The 12,582-nt window shown below is 38.0% G+C and overlaps 1 protein-coding gene across 1 annotated transcript in view; it reads right to left on the bottom strand.

Annotated features, from left to right (window-relative positions):
• LOC127876016 (carbohydrate sulfotransferase 15-like) overlaps positions 1-7,210 on the bottom strand; it is a 49,596-nt gene extending 42,386 nt beyond the window's left edge. Inside the window, exon 1 of the mRNA XM_052420843.1 lies at positions 7,030-7,210. The gene's annotated coding sequence lies outside the window, so the exon portion shown is untranslated. The remainder of the gene's footprint in view (positions 1-7,029) is intronic.
• Positions 7,211-12,582: the final 5,372 nt, after the last annotated feature.

Genomic DNA, 12,582 nt, shown 5'->3' with positions numbered 1-12,582 from the left:
ATCGATAGCCGACGGGATAAATGAGCGTGAGTAAAGTTCCGTCCTTCTAGTAACGATTACATAATCATTTGCGTTCCTCAGGTTCCTAGCAGATTGTTGATAGACAGTTGCTGGTAGTAAATTTTGTAAGTAGTCTGGACATAAGCCATTGTGAATTTTGTACATATGTATAAGTTTTAGATACTTCCTACGCTCGGCTAAACTATGCCAGTTGATTTCTGAATACAAGTTAGACAAAGAAACAGATTTTGTGAGACCTGTGACTATTCTTGCCGCTTCATTTTGTATTTTATTTAACATTTCTTTTTCGTAAAGAGCACATCCGTCCCAAACGACACATGCATACTCAAGTAGTGGTCGTAGGTGGGAAATATAAATTTGATTTAATGTTTTTCTTGAGACTGTGTATTTAATTTTTCGCATAATTCCAAGTATTTTCGATGACGATTTTACTATATTAGTGATATGCTCGTGCCATTTGCCGTTTGAGCTGAGTGTAAGACCGAGGTGTTTGTGGTTTTCTACAAAATTGACCGGTACATTATTAAATAAAACATGTGGTTGGGGAACAGCATGGTGTGATGAAAACAACATAGCCACGGTTTTATGTGGATTAAAATCTACAAGCCATTGTTTTGCCCAGTTACTTATAACTTGTAGGTCACGGTTCAGAACAATTTCAATGTTATATATATTTGAGGTAGTACATGAGAGGGAAGTGTCATCGGCAAAAAGGCGGGCAGAACATTGAAGGTGCTTGACTATGTCGTTTACATAAACAAGAAAAAATAATGGGCCTAGAACAGATCCCTGTGGAACACCGGCATTAAGCTCTAACGTTTGAGATATTGATGCTCCAACCACGACTTTTTGAGTGCGACTCCCTAGATAACTTTTTATCCAATTAAGTAAATTATCATCAAATCCATTTTGTTTAAGTTTGAAGAGTAGTCCTGTGTGCCAGACGCGGTCGAACGCTTTAGAAATATCACAGAAAACCATGCATGTGAGTTTCTTTTCATCAATACCTTTCGTTATTTGATCAAAAATGTCGATTAATTGAGCGACTGTGGAGTGACCTTTTAAGAAGCCCGACTGGTTGGAGTATATAAGTTTGTTAGCAAGAAGGTGGTTGTATAAATGTTTATAAACTATCCTCTCCATCAGCTTGCCTACGCAACTTAACAATGAGATAGGACGGTAGTTGGAAGGATTATTCGGTTCTCCCTTTTTAAATAGAGGCATTACAATCGCTTCTTTCCATTGGGCAGGATATGTACTTTCGTTAAGTGATTTGTTAAAGAGGATACACAAAGGCTCAGCAATAGAATTACACGTTTTTTTAAGGACAATATGACTTATAAGGTCACCACCGACGGCTTTATTGGTCATTAAGCATTTAATAACATCTATAATTTCCGATTCTGATATGGACAGGTTATATAATTTTGCGTTAGAGATATCTGAGAATTGTGGAAGAACACCGGTTGAGTCATTCAACGACGCAATAGAGGCAAAGTATCTGTTTAAACAGTTTAACTTGTCGGTATCTGACAAATGTACAATAAGATTGCCGTCAGAGTCCGTTGACTGTAAAGGTGGTATCGAATTCGGATGAGAATTTGTTTTTATTAGTTGCTTTAGTGTTTTCCAATATTTTTTTGGATTTGAAGTATTTAGTTCATCAAGAGATGTTTCTAGGTTAGAATAAAACTGTTCTTTCGCATGTTTTATCATGTTATTAACCTTATTTCGAAATTGTTTATATTTGTTCCAGTTAGCAGAAGTAGGATTGTCTATGGATATGTGTTTTTGTCTATCTCGTTTACGAGCCATTGTTCTAATAGAAGAATCATACCATGGTTTGTCATTAGGGCGCACTGTGACAAGTTTGTTTGGAATGCAAAGTTTCATCAGTTCGATAAGTTTGTTCGTAAACATAACAGTTGCTTCATTAACATTAGAATCATGGATAAATTCCCAGTTTGTACATGTAATAAGATTGTTTAGTCGATCGAAATCGGCATATTTATACAACCAAATGTTTCGTTGAATCGGTTTGCTGTTTATTAAAGGAATTGAAACATGAATGGCAGTAGCATGATGGTCACTAACAGTTTGAGGGATAACTATTACTTCACTGTTCAAGCATGAAACGGTATCCGAGATCAATATCGGATCAATTAGTGTAGCAGTATTTGCGGTGACCCTGGTCGCTTGAGCGATAACGTTGTGCATATTATACAGGGAAACTGATTGAGAGAGGCGAGCATTGGGTTTAAATTGGTCTTCGTTTATGTCCCCAAGCATGATGACGTTCTTGTTTAAATCAAGCGCTTTATCAATCATGATTTCAAAATCATTCCAAAAAGTAACATCAGAATTAGGCGGCCGGTAAAAGCAACAAACCAGAGTATTGAAATTATGTAATTTAACTTCTAGCCAAACTGTGTGTAAACGGGGATTTTCGAGGTCGAGAATACGCCTCGATAATAATGATTGTTTTACATAAACAATTAGTCCGCTTGAATGACTCGAGAAATCCTTTCGAAATAATTCGTGATAAAAATCATCAATTAAGATCTGCTCGTCGGTGATAACCTCGGTTAAATGGGTTTCCGTAAAACACATTATGTCAAAATTAAGTAAATTATCTTTGATAAATTCAAGTTTGTTACGCAACGATCTTATGTTAAGGTGAAGTAGATCCAAGGTACCGTTATAAGGGCCTGGATTAGGTTCGACATCACCGGACAGAAGTAAAATAAAACAAATAATATCAGCGCATACAACAATAATCGCACATGCTAACAACGAATTTAGGTATTTGTACGTTGTTAACTGCGATAATCTTTGAAGACTCAACAAAAATGTAATCAATACATAATTAAAATCATAATTGATAGTATACTTATGACGACAAATCCTTACACTTGAATTAAAAATTCCAACAGCCATTCTGTATTGAGTAACGTCATTACCCATTGGGTAGTAATGTTAACAATACAGGGGGTTTAAACCAACCAGGCTGTAGAACAAGATAAGTTGGCAGCGACATAGCCTTAATAAATGAATTGGACAGGACTGAGAAAAAAACATAACAAACTAGAAAAATGGTAATTGGAAAGCAAAATGAGATGTTGAAAAATAAAATGAGCTTTGATAAACAACACAACATCATACGAGATAAATGAAAAAGCGGATGGTTGCAGCATAGTAGTGCTCAATATGTATGTTCAATACATTGGACATTTAGTAATAATATGGTGCTTTTAAGCTGAAGAGTTTCATAACAAGGTAAGTCACAACGAGTCATGAATTTGACAAGTCGACTAGCTGCAAGATAAATAGTTCGATTAGAATTACATCAGCAAAAGAAAAGTGCAAATAAATGACCTTTCAGAACGCGGTATTTTCGTTTAAAATTTAAATTGGTTCCATAATGACTAAGTCATTTGGACAAAAGCAATTTGGACACATTTGGATATCACACCAGGGAAGGTTAATCCATGAGTTTAATTTTAAATCATTCTAGATTCGGCTGTGGTTGTCTCCCGTTTTGGATTATAATTACTTGCTAGAGTGCGAAGTGTTTACCGGTGAGCTGGCCATAAAGCCAGTGACATACTGACATAAATTAAAGTAGACGCTACAAAATTTAATTGTAATGACAAAAGGAGTGATTGCGTAAAAATAACCCTATGGGTGTTAGCAAATACATCTCATTTAAATGGGAAACGTGAACAGCGTGACAATACTGTATAAAGCTTATTAGTACAAAAACAAGTAGGGTAAAACGTGCTCACTGCAGAAAAGACTTGCACGGATAGCAGGAAGAGTTTAAATAGTGAAAAACCTTGCACATAATCAATTTGGTTTCACCATTTCCTGTGTAATCAATTAAGGTGAACTCTAAGTAATTATTTGTAATGACAAAAGGAGTGGTTGCGTAAAAATAATCTTACGGATGAAAGCAAATATATCTCAATTCAATAGGAAACATGAACAGCGTGACAATACTATTCAAGGCTTAATAGTACAACAACAAGAAGGGTTAAACGTGCTCACTGCAGAAAAAACGTGCACGGATAGCAAGAAGAGTTTTGACATGTACAACACAGCACAAAGGCACATAAGCTACAAGTTTATGAAAGACAAAACAAAAAGAAAATAACACTGCGTAGATGGCCATAATACTTATCAGACATGGAGTAAAATATCTGTGTTTGTAATTCAAGCATATATATATATATATATATATATATATATATATATATATATATATATATATATATATATATATATATATATATATATATATATATATACATTCTTATTTCAAAAGAAAAAGAAAAAAAAACCTGCTCATATTCAATTTGGTCTTATCATTCCCTGTGTAATAAGCATACTAGTAAATTGTTAATGAAATAACGTCTTAGTAATAAGACTTTGCAATAAAAAAGTATAAAATAGTACTAGCTAATTACTAATACCGCGACTCCAGGTCACGCTCACTGTCAATTCTGTGGATCTTGGAGTCTGCGTCTCTAACAAGGATGTTGCCATCGGACGACCAGGCCCCAATGAAAGTACCATTTTTCACGAGTTGTCTAGCTTTAAAAAGCATCGAACTTCGTCTTCGCGTAAGGTCTTCGTTAATGAACGTGTTTGGGTACCCCTTGTCTTTTAGCAACGCGCGGGATCTGTAGACTTTCTGCCTTGCCCGGTAAGTGGCAAATTTAACGATGACATCACGCGGTTTCCGGGGGTTCGGCTTTCCAACTCTATGGGACCGGTCGATGTCGCCTAGGACGATATCACTGCCGACGGCTTTAACAATTTGTAACACAATCTCGTCAGTATTTTCCGATGGGAGTTCTTTAATACCCGAAATACGGATTGAGTTTCTTCGAGAGTATTGTTCTAGGTGGTCTGTTGTGGTCTCGAGTGAACATAACTTAGACTTTAGATCAGCGTTTTCTTTAGCGAGGTCCTCATTTGCCTTTTCTAGAGACTCCAATTTGCATGTTAGTTTTGAGAAAACACTGTTAGCAATTTGTTCCACCATTGACTCAATTTGTGTTTTAAACGTAGATACCAGGAGAGAAGATATTTGTGCCATTGATTCGTCAGATAGCACTATGGTTGGTATAGAACTTGTAGAGGAACCTGACGAGGCCTCAGTTGCTGTCTTGGGCGGTGACATAACTACTTCTGCGTATGAGGCGCGTTTATGGTCCGTAACTAATTCAGAGTCAGGTGAACTGAGGATACGTTTAGCTTGCCTTTGACGAACTGGTGTATCCAGTGGCATTTGACTGTTAACAGCAGTACTATTCGACTTAAATTGTGGAGCAGGATATACAAGTAGAATAGTTCTTATGCTAATTTACACAACCATACCTCTAGTGATCGAGTCCGCTTTATTCCAAATATATGGTACTAGTCCCAACTTTGTCACACTCAAAAACAAACACGCACTAAAGCAAGCACAGACACTTGGCACAGACAATAAACACAGTTTAGCACGTACACTTGCACGCACTCTTGCCCATGATCAAGTTCAATATTAAGCAGCGTCATATATCTTCAGCAGATGTAGACAGAGGTTATATGATTGCTTCAAATGACATTCAAATAACATTCACTTTCACATTCAAATAACGCACAATAAAGCTATAAAATTAGCATAACTCGCGACGCTGCAATTATTTTCGCCTATTGCATGTATTTATGATCATTTATATCTTATTGTATCGATATCTGAAGGGACATAGAAGTTATGCGCATTTTTCAAAACCTAAACGCAGATTTCGAAACATAAACACGGACCCTATCTTCAAGGTCAAGGTCACAGTGGTCAAAATTTTTGTGCGTATGGAAACGCATTGTCCATATACACATGCATACCAAATATGAAGGTTATATCTCAAGGGCCATAGAAGTTATGAGCATTTTTCGAAACCTCAACGCAGATTTCGAAACCTAAACGCGGACCCTAAGTTCAAGGTCACGGTCACGGGGGTAAAATTTTGTGTGCGTATGGAAAGGCCTTGTCTATAAACACATGCATACCAAACATGAAGGTTATATCTCAAGGGACATAGAAGTTATGAGCATTTTGTTTAAACCTTAACGCAGATTTCAAAACCTAAACGCGGACCCTAAGTTCAAGGTCAAGGTCACAGGGGTAAAAAAAAAATGTGCGTATGGAAAGGCCTTGTCCATATACACATGCATACCAAATATGAAGGTTATATCTCAAGGGACATAGAAGTTATGGGCATTTTTCGAAACCTAAACGCAGATTTGGAAACCTAAACGCGGACCCTAAGTTCAAGGTCAAGGTCACAGGGGTAAAAATTTGTGTGCGTATGGAAAGGCCTTGTCCATATACACATGCATACCAAATATGAAGGTTATATCTCAAGGGACATAGTAGTTATGAGAATTTTTTTTAACCTAAACGCAGATTTCGAAACCTAAAAGCGGACCCTAAGTTCAAGGTCAAGGTCACAGGGGTTAAAATTGTTGTGCGTATGGAAAGGCCTTGTCCATTTACACATGCATACCTAATATGAAGGTTATATCTCAAGGGACATAGAAGTTATGAGCATTTTTCGAAACCTAAACGCAAAGTGTGACGGAAAGACGGACAGACAGACAGACGGACAGTCCAATCACTATCGAAGAAAAGGGGGCATAAAAACTGACAAGTGTATCTTCGGTCACAAACAAACCTTTTTGCGCTTTGAGTTTATTACAATATTTTTAATAAGTAACATTTAAATGTTCTATTTTATTGATTGTTACATTGTGTTTTTTTTTCGGCCACGGCTACTTTAATGTAACACGGATCGACTGCAATTAACTGTCGCTTTTAATCCAATTTATTACGTTTTCAAGATTAAACCCAAACCCAAAATATGAAGCAAATGTTTGTAAGCAATTTCAAATCATACATTATTTGAATTATTCTAAAATTAAAGCAAGTTACACGTACAAAATATGTGTTTAAATAAAACATACATGCATCAAAGAGATTAAAATCCATTCATCTATAACTGACGATCCTTGTTATATCCATTTAACTGTGTGAACAAGTCTTGTTAATTAGATTCAGAAATATATATAAGTCACACCTTTAACTACCATCAAAAATTTATTACGATCCTATCAACAGTTAAGAAATTAAATTATCGCAAATATTTTTCCCATCATTTATAAAATCAACCTACTTATGACGGGCAGGCCTTGGTACGCTTAGCTTATAACGAAGCGGAATTCAATAAGTAGGCGGACAACTACAACGGGCGAGGCATGGTAATGGTATGCGCATGCGTCAACGAGGTAAATTCAATAGGTATTATCACGTGCCGACTTTGTTTACGCGGTTGTCATAAAGCTATTAGGTTTCAAATTGGTCATGCCTTCACAATAGAATCGTGTCTTTAAATTTATATTGGGCTATTTTTAACAAAACAAACACTCCTTCGGTCATGAGTGTTGATTGATTACATATCAACATGCGCGAATTTTGCAGATGATATTTATTAAAAAAGGGCCTTCTGAAAAAACATTTACCGATATTTACTCAGTCAATTCAAACATGACGCTACTTGCCTTAAATGTCCGCGTGGTGTTTAAAATACACCATATGCCACAGACGACATTGCATCAGGCTAAATATAATTAACGGAACGTTTAGAAAACATTTTGTTAATTACATAGAACCTAGAGGCACTGATTATGTTCCCGAAAATCGGTGTCTTTATATACTTAAATGTAAATATATTATTGAAATGCACTCGTGAAACATGTGCATGTAATGAATTTGACGTATAAATAAGCACTAAAATATTTGCTGACAATATCTGAACAACCTAAACACCCAGGCAGGCTTGGATTCACCAATTGCACTCGTGAAACATGTGCATGTAATGAACATCACGTACAAATAAGCACTAAAATATTTGTTGACAATACCTGAACACCCTTAAAGGGATCTTTTCATGGTTTGGTAAATTGACAAAATTGAAAAAAGTTGTTTCAGATTCGCACATTTTCGGTTTAGGTATGATATTTGTGAGGAAACAGTGTTGCTGAACATTTGCCATGGTCTAATATAGCCATTATATGCATCTTTTGACGATTTAAAAACCTAAAAATTATAAAGCGTTGCAACGCGAAATGATTGAATAATATGGAGAGTTCTGTTGATGTCGTTTAAATTTGTGAAACTACGAAGATTGCTTATATAACGTATAAAATACGCATGTTATGAACGCTTGGCAGGATAGCTCAGTTGGCTAATGAGTTTTTACTTCAGGATTCCTGTGGTCACTGGTTCGAACCCTGCTGCGGTCTACTTTTTTTTTCCTTTTTTAAATTTTATTTTTGATTTTTTACTAGAGCTTTAAAATTTAATGTTTACATTAAACAATATAAAGCATTAATAACAAATTTCAAAACATGCCAAAATCTGTTAAAAGGCCCCTTTAACACCCGAGAAGGATTGCATTCACCAATTAGATTGTCCCCCTTGCAGCCCTTTTAAAATTGGCACAAATAGCATGCTTCAAAATGTAATCATCAACATAACCTAAGAAACAAGTCCTATTGTACACATGTACAAATTGTTTTTTAATTATAAGAATGTGTGCATTCTTTTCATTAATGTACTACATCGTTTAATTGTTTCAATATTTTGAGAATTGAAATTCATAATTCCTGATCGAAGTTTATTAATTGCCATATCCGTAGAAACTTTATACCGGGCTATTGTGACATAAAGTTTTCAACTTCAACTGTAAGACGACTCGAGCGATTGTTATCTGGCAATAATATTAAAGGGCCTTGTCCGCAGTTTGACAAAATTGACAATTTTCAATGTATGTGTATGGTGTACTCAGACAAGAAAAACAACACTCTTTACTACGACAAAATAAGTTTCGTTTTGGAAAATTCGGTTTGATTTGGTATTGTGCATGCTACTCGTATTTTCCAGAGACAATCCGGCGATGGTTTAGCTCGAAAGAATGCACGTTTTTGTTTTGTTTTGCCATTTATATGCGGGGTAAATTGATTAATTCCGCAAGATTTATATTTGACGGGGACAAGATATGGAGAAGGATAGAGAGAGCACAACGATGGCAAACAACATCAGTTTGATGGAAAAAAAATGCTGGGCATCGTTAAATTGTGTGAAATGTATGTTTAATAGTTAGTGTTTACTTTATAGCTTATTTTGCTGTGTTTGTTTGGCTAAAGTTATTGTTTAATTGTTTTGCTTATGATGCAAATGTGAGTTAATACAACTGTTCACTAACCTTAACAGTCCATTTAATGTGCATGGTGTTGTTAGGGATTTGTCGTTTTGCGTTTAACATTACTCTGCATTGAATGTTTATAAAAACATATGGATAAGCTTCCCATGAACATACAAGGATCGCCCAACGGGGAATTATATTGTCCTGAACGGCAACAATACAAAAATAATCATAAGCATAAAATAAAAAGCAAATTTGTTGGATATGGTGGAATATCGAGTTAATTTCACTCGTGCTCAAAGAGGACATTAGGGGACACGACTCGTATGACCAGTTGCAAATTATTTGAGAGGAGACGGGCGCCGCCAAGATTGCTTTCAGTCCAATGAAAGGGAATGGAATGGACAAAAAAACACAACAGATTTCAAATCCGGATAGGTCGGCGCCCGGAATAACAACGACCGCACACTCCACCGCCGGTCTCCAGGGTGGATGCGACAAGTTTGCTACTGGAGCTAATCCATCGATCAAGTCGTCGACTAAGGGAACAACAATGCGTGTTGCAAGGTCCATTAACTGACGCACGAGCTGAAGCGCTACCGCTGGGACATCATCGGACTAGCCGAGATTTGGTGGATAGGATTCGGAGAAACAAACAGATGAAGAGCATAAGATATGGTTCAGCGGTGAGTATTTTATACATCGCCACGGGGTTGCTTTCATCGTTAGGAAGGAGGTAGTCAACAGCGTAATGAGTTACACCCCTGTTTCTAGCAGACTCATTTCCATCCATTTATCAGCGACTCCTCACAACATCACAATCATTCAGGTCTTAGCACCAACAGCTGACTACAAAGACGAGGAGATTGGACAGTTATATGAATAATTAGAGTGCACCAGTCAAGGTCCCCAATAAAGACAGCCTCATAGTCCAAGGCGATTCGAACGCAAAAGTTGGACCAGACGCATAGCAAGACTGGTCAAGGACAGTAGATAGAATTACGTTAGGAGAGACCAACGAAACTGATTTCTGGACTTCTTGAGTTCGCCAGAAGCAATCAACTCACCCTGTCCAACACGCTGCATCCACACAAACCTGGCATGCTCCAAACGGGCAAGTACCAAATCAGATCGATTTCATACTGGCGCCGTTAAGGTTCAAGTCCAGCATGACTTTGTGCTTATCACCATTAAGCTGAAGGTAAAGATCAAGCGCATCTCAAAATTAGATTTGACTTAGTGAAATTGAAAGATCCAGTGACAGCAGAGGTATTTCAATCGCAGATAGTTCGCAAGTTTGCAGCCTGCACACCTTAGACAATAACATCGACACAATTAGCTACAACATCAAGGATGTCCTACTGTCATCGGCCGATGGATGAAGCGCTTGGGAGAGATAGATGGAAGTACAAACCATGTTTGACGACCGACATCATGGACTTATGTTACCAAAGAAGAGAGCTGAGTCATGAGAAGTACACCAGCATCGACTCTAGAACATATTCGTAAAACGCGAACAGGGAGGTAAGGAAGATGTAAAATGCCATGCAGAAATGGATTGAGGAACAATGAATCATCATTGACAAAGAGATAACCGCAAGCCGCAATAAGAAGGCCTACAACACCCTCAAGGCCCTCACGAAGACCAGTCCGCGCAAGACCAGTTCTATATAAAACAAAAACGGGAATCACCTTACCGAGAGTGCCGCTGTCCTAAAAAGAAGGAGTGAATACAAATGCACGGCACTGACCTCTACAATGATCTGCTTCAACCGGACTCCAGTCTACTTAAGAAAGATCCAGGACCAGAAGCGGTCGACGAAAGTCCGCCCATACTTAAGGCAGAAGTTTAGGCGGAAGTGGAGGAGGCAGTGCGTAATCTTAAGTCAAGATCTCCTGGAACGGACAACGTCCCTTCCGAGCTGATTAAGGAAGTGGAAGATGTAACGACTGCAGCATTTACGGCACTATGCAAAAAGATCTAGGGAGAGTTAAAGTAGCCAAGGAAAGGACCCAGTCACTGATCATACCCCTTCCCAAAAGCTTAACCTCAAGTTGTGCGAGAATTAACGCACCATCATCCTAATCAGTCATTCAAGCAAAGTCATGCAACGCATCATCTCTAATCGATTGAAAAGTAAGAGTGAAAAATTGCAAGCCGAAGAGCAGGCTGGGCGGAGCACAGTGGAACAGATCTTCAACTTCGGAATCATCATTAAGAAACACATGCAACAACAACGAAACCTCTTCCATAACTTCATTGACTTTAAGAAAGCTTTCGACCGCATGTAGCATGATGGCCTATGGCATATAATCAGAGGATTCAACATTGACGAAGCAGAAGGACTGGTGCAAGTCATTCAAGAACTTTACGCAACGCAGTGCAGTACTTCTCAACGGACAGCAGGGGGGGACTTCTTCAGGACACCAGTGGACGTTCGTCAGGTATGTCTGCTCTCCCTATCGTCCTGTTTAACTTTTTCCTTGAGAACAAAATACAGAAGATTATCCATGACCTCATCTATCTATCGGTGGAAGACCCATCTCCATCTTGAGATTCGCTGATGGCATTGACCTCATGGGTGGCACCAGTAGTAAACTTCAAAATTTCACCGACAAACTCTATGAAATAGCAAGATCATATGGGATGTAGGTCAGCACGTAGAAGTTAAGATCATGGTGCACAGCACGAACAACACCAGTTCAGACATCACCATGAACGGCGAGAAGCTAGAAGAAGTGACCAGCTTCAAGTACTTTTGCGCAACCCTGTCACAGGATAGTACTAGTACCACTGAAATCCGAATAAGACTGCAGCAACGGCCAGACTCAGCAGGTTGTTGGCATGCAGTTATATCAGCTTCCCAACCAAGTACAGTCTCTTAAGTTTACATTCGCCGTCCTCATCTTACTCTACGGCAACGAGACCTGGACGCCTCACGCAGACACAGAACGCATAATACAGGAAGTGAACATAAAAGTCTCTGGCGACTGCTCCGTATCTCCTATAAGGAGCACAGGACCCACGAGTACGTCCAAACATGACTTAAACACTTGTTGGTCCCCAGGATGATGATGATAATGATGATGATGATGGTGATGATGATGATGATGATGATGATGATGATGATGATGATGATGATGATGATGTTGATGATGATGATGATGATGATGATGATGATGATGATGATGATGATGATGATGATGATGATGATGATGATGATGATGATGATGATGATGATGATAATGATGATGATGATTATTATGACCATGATGATGATGATGATGATGATGATGATGATGATGATGATGA

This window comes from Dreissena polymorpha, chromosome 4 (assembly GCF_020536995.1).
Source record: "Dreissena polymorpha isolate Duluth1 chromosome 4, UMN_Dpol_1.0, whole genome shotgun sequence".
NCBI lineage: Eukaryota > Metazoa > Mollusca > Bivalvia > Myida > Dreissenidae > Dreissena > Dreissena polymorpha.
The sequence above is the reverse complement of the archived record's forward strand: the minus strand, read 5'-3'. Positions and strand labels throughout refer to the sequence as shown.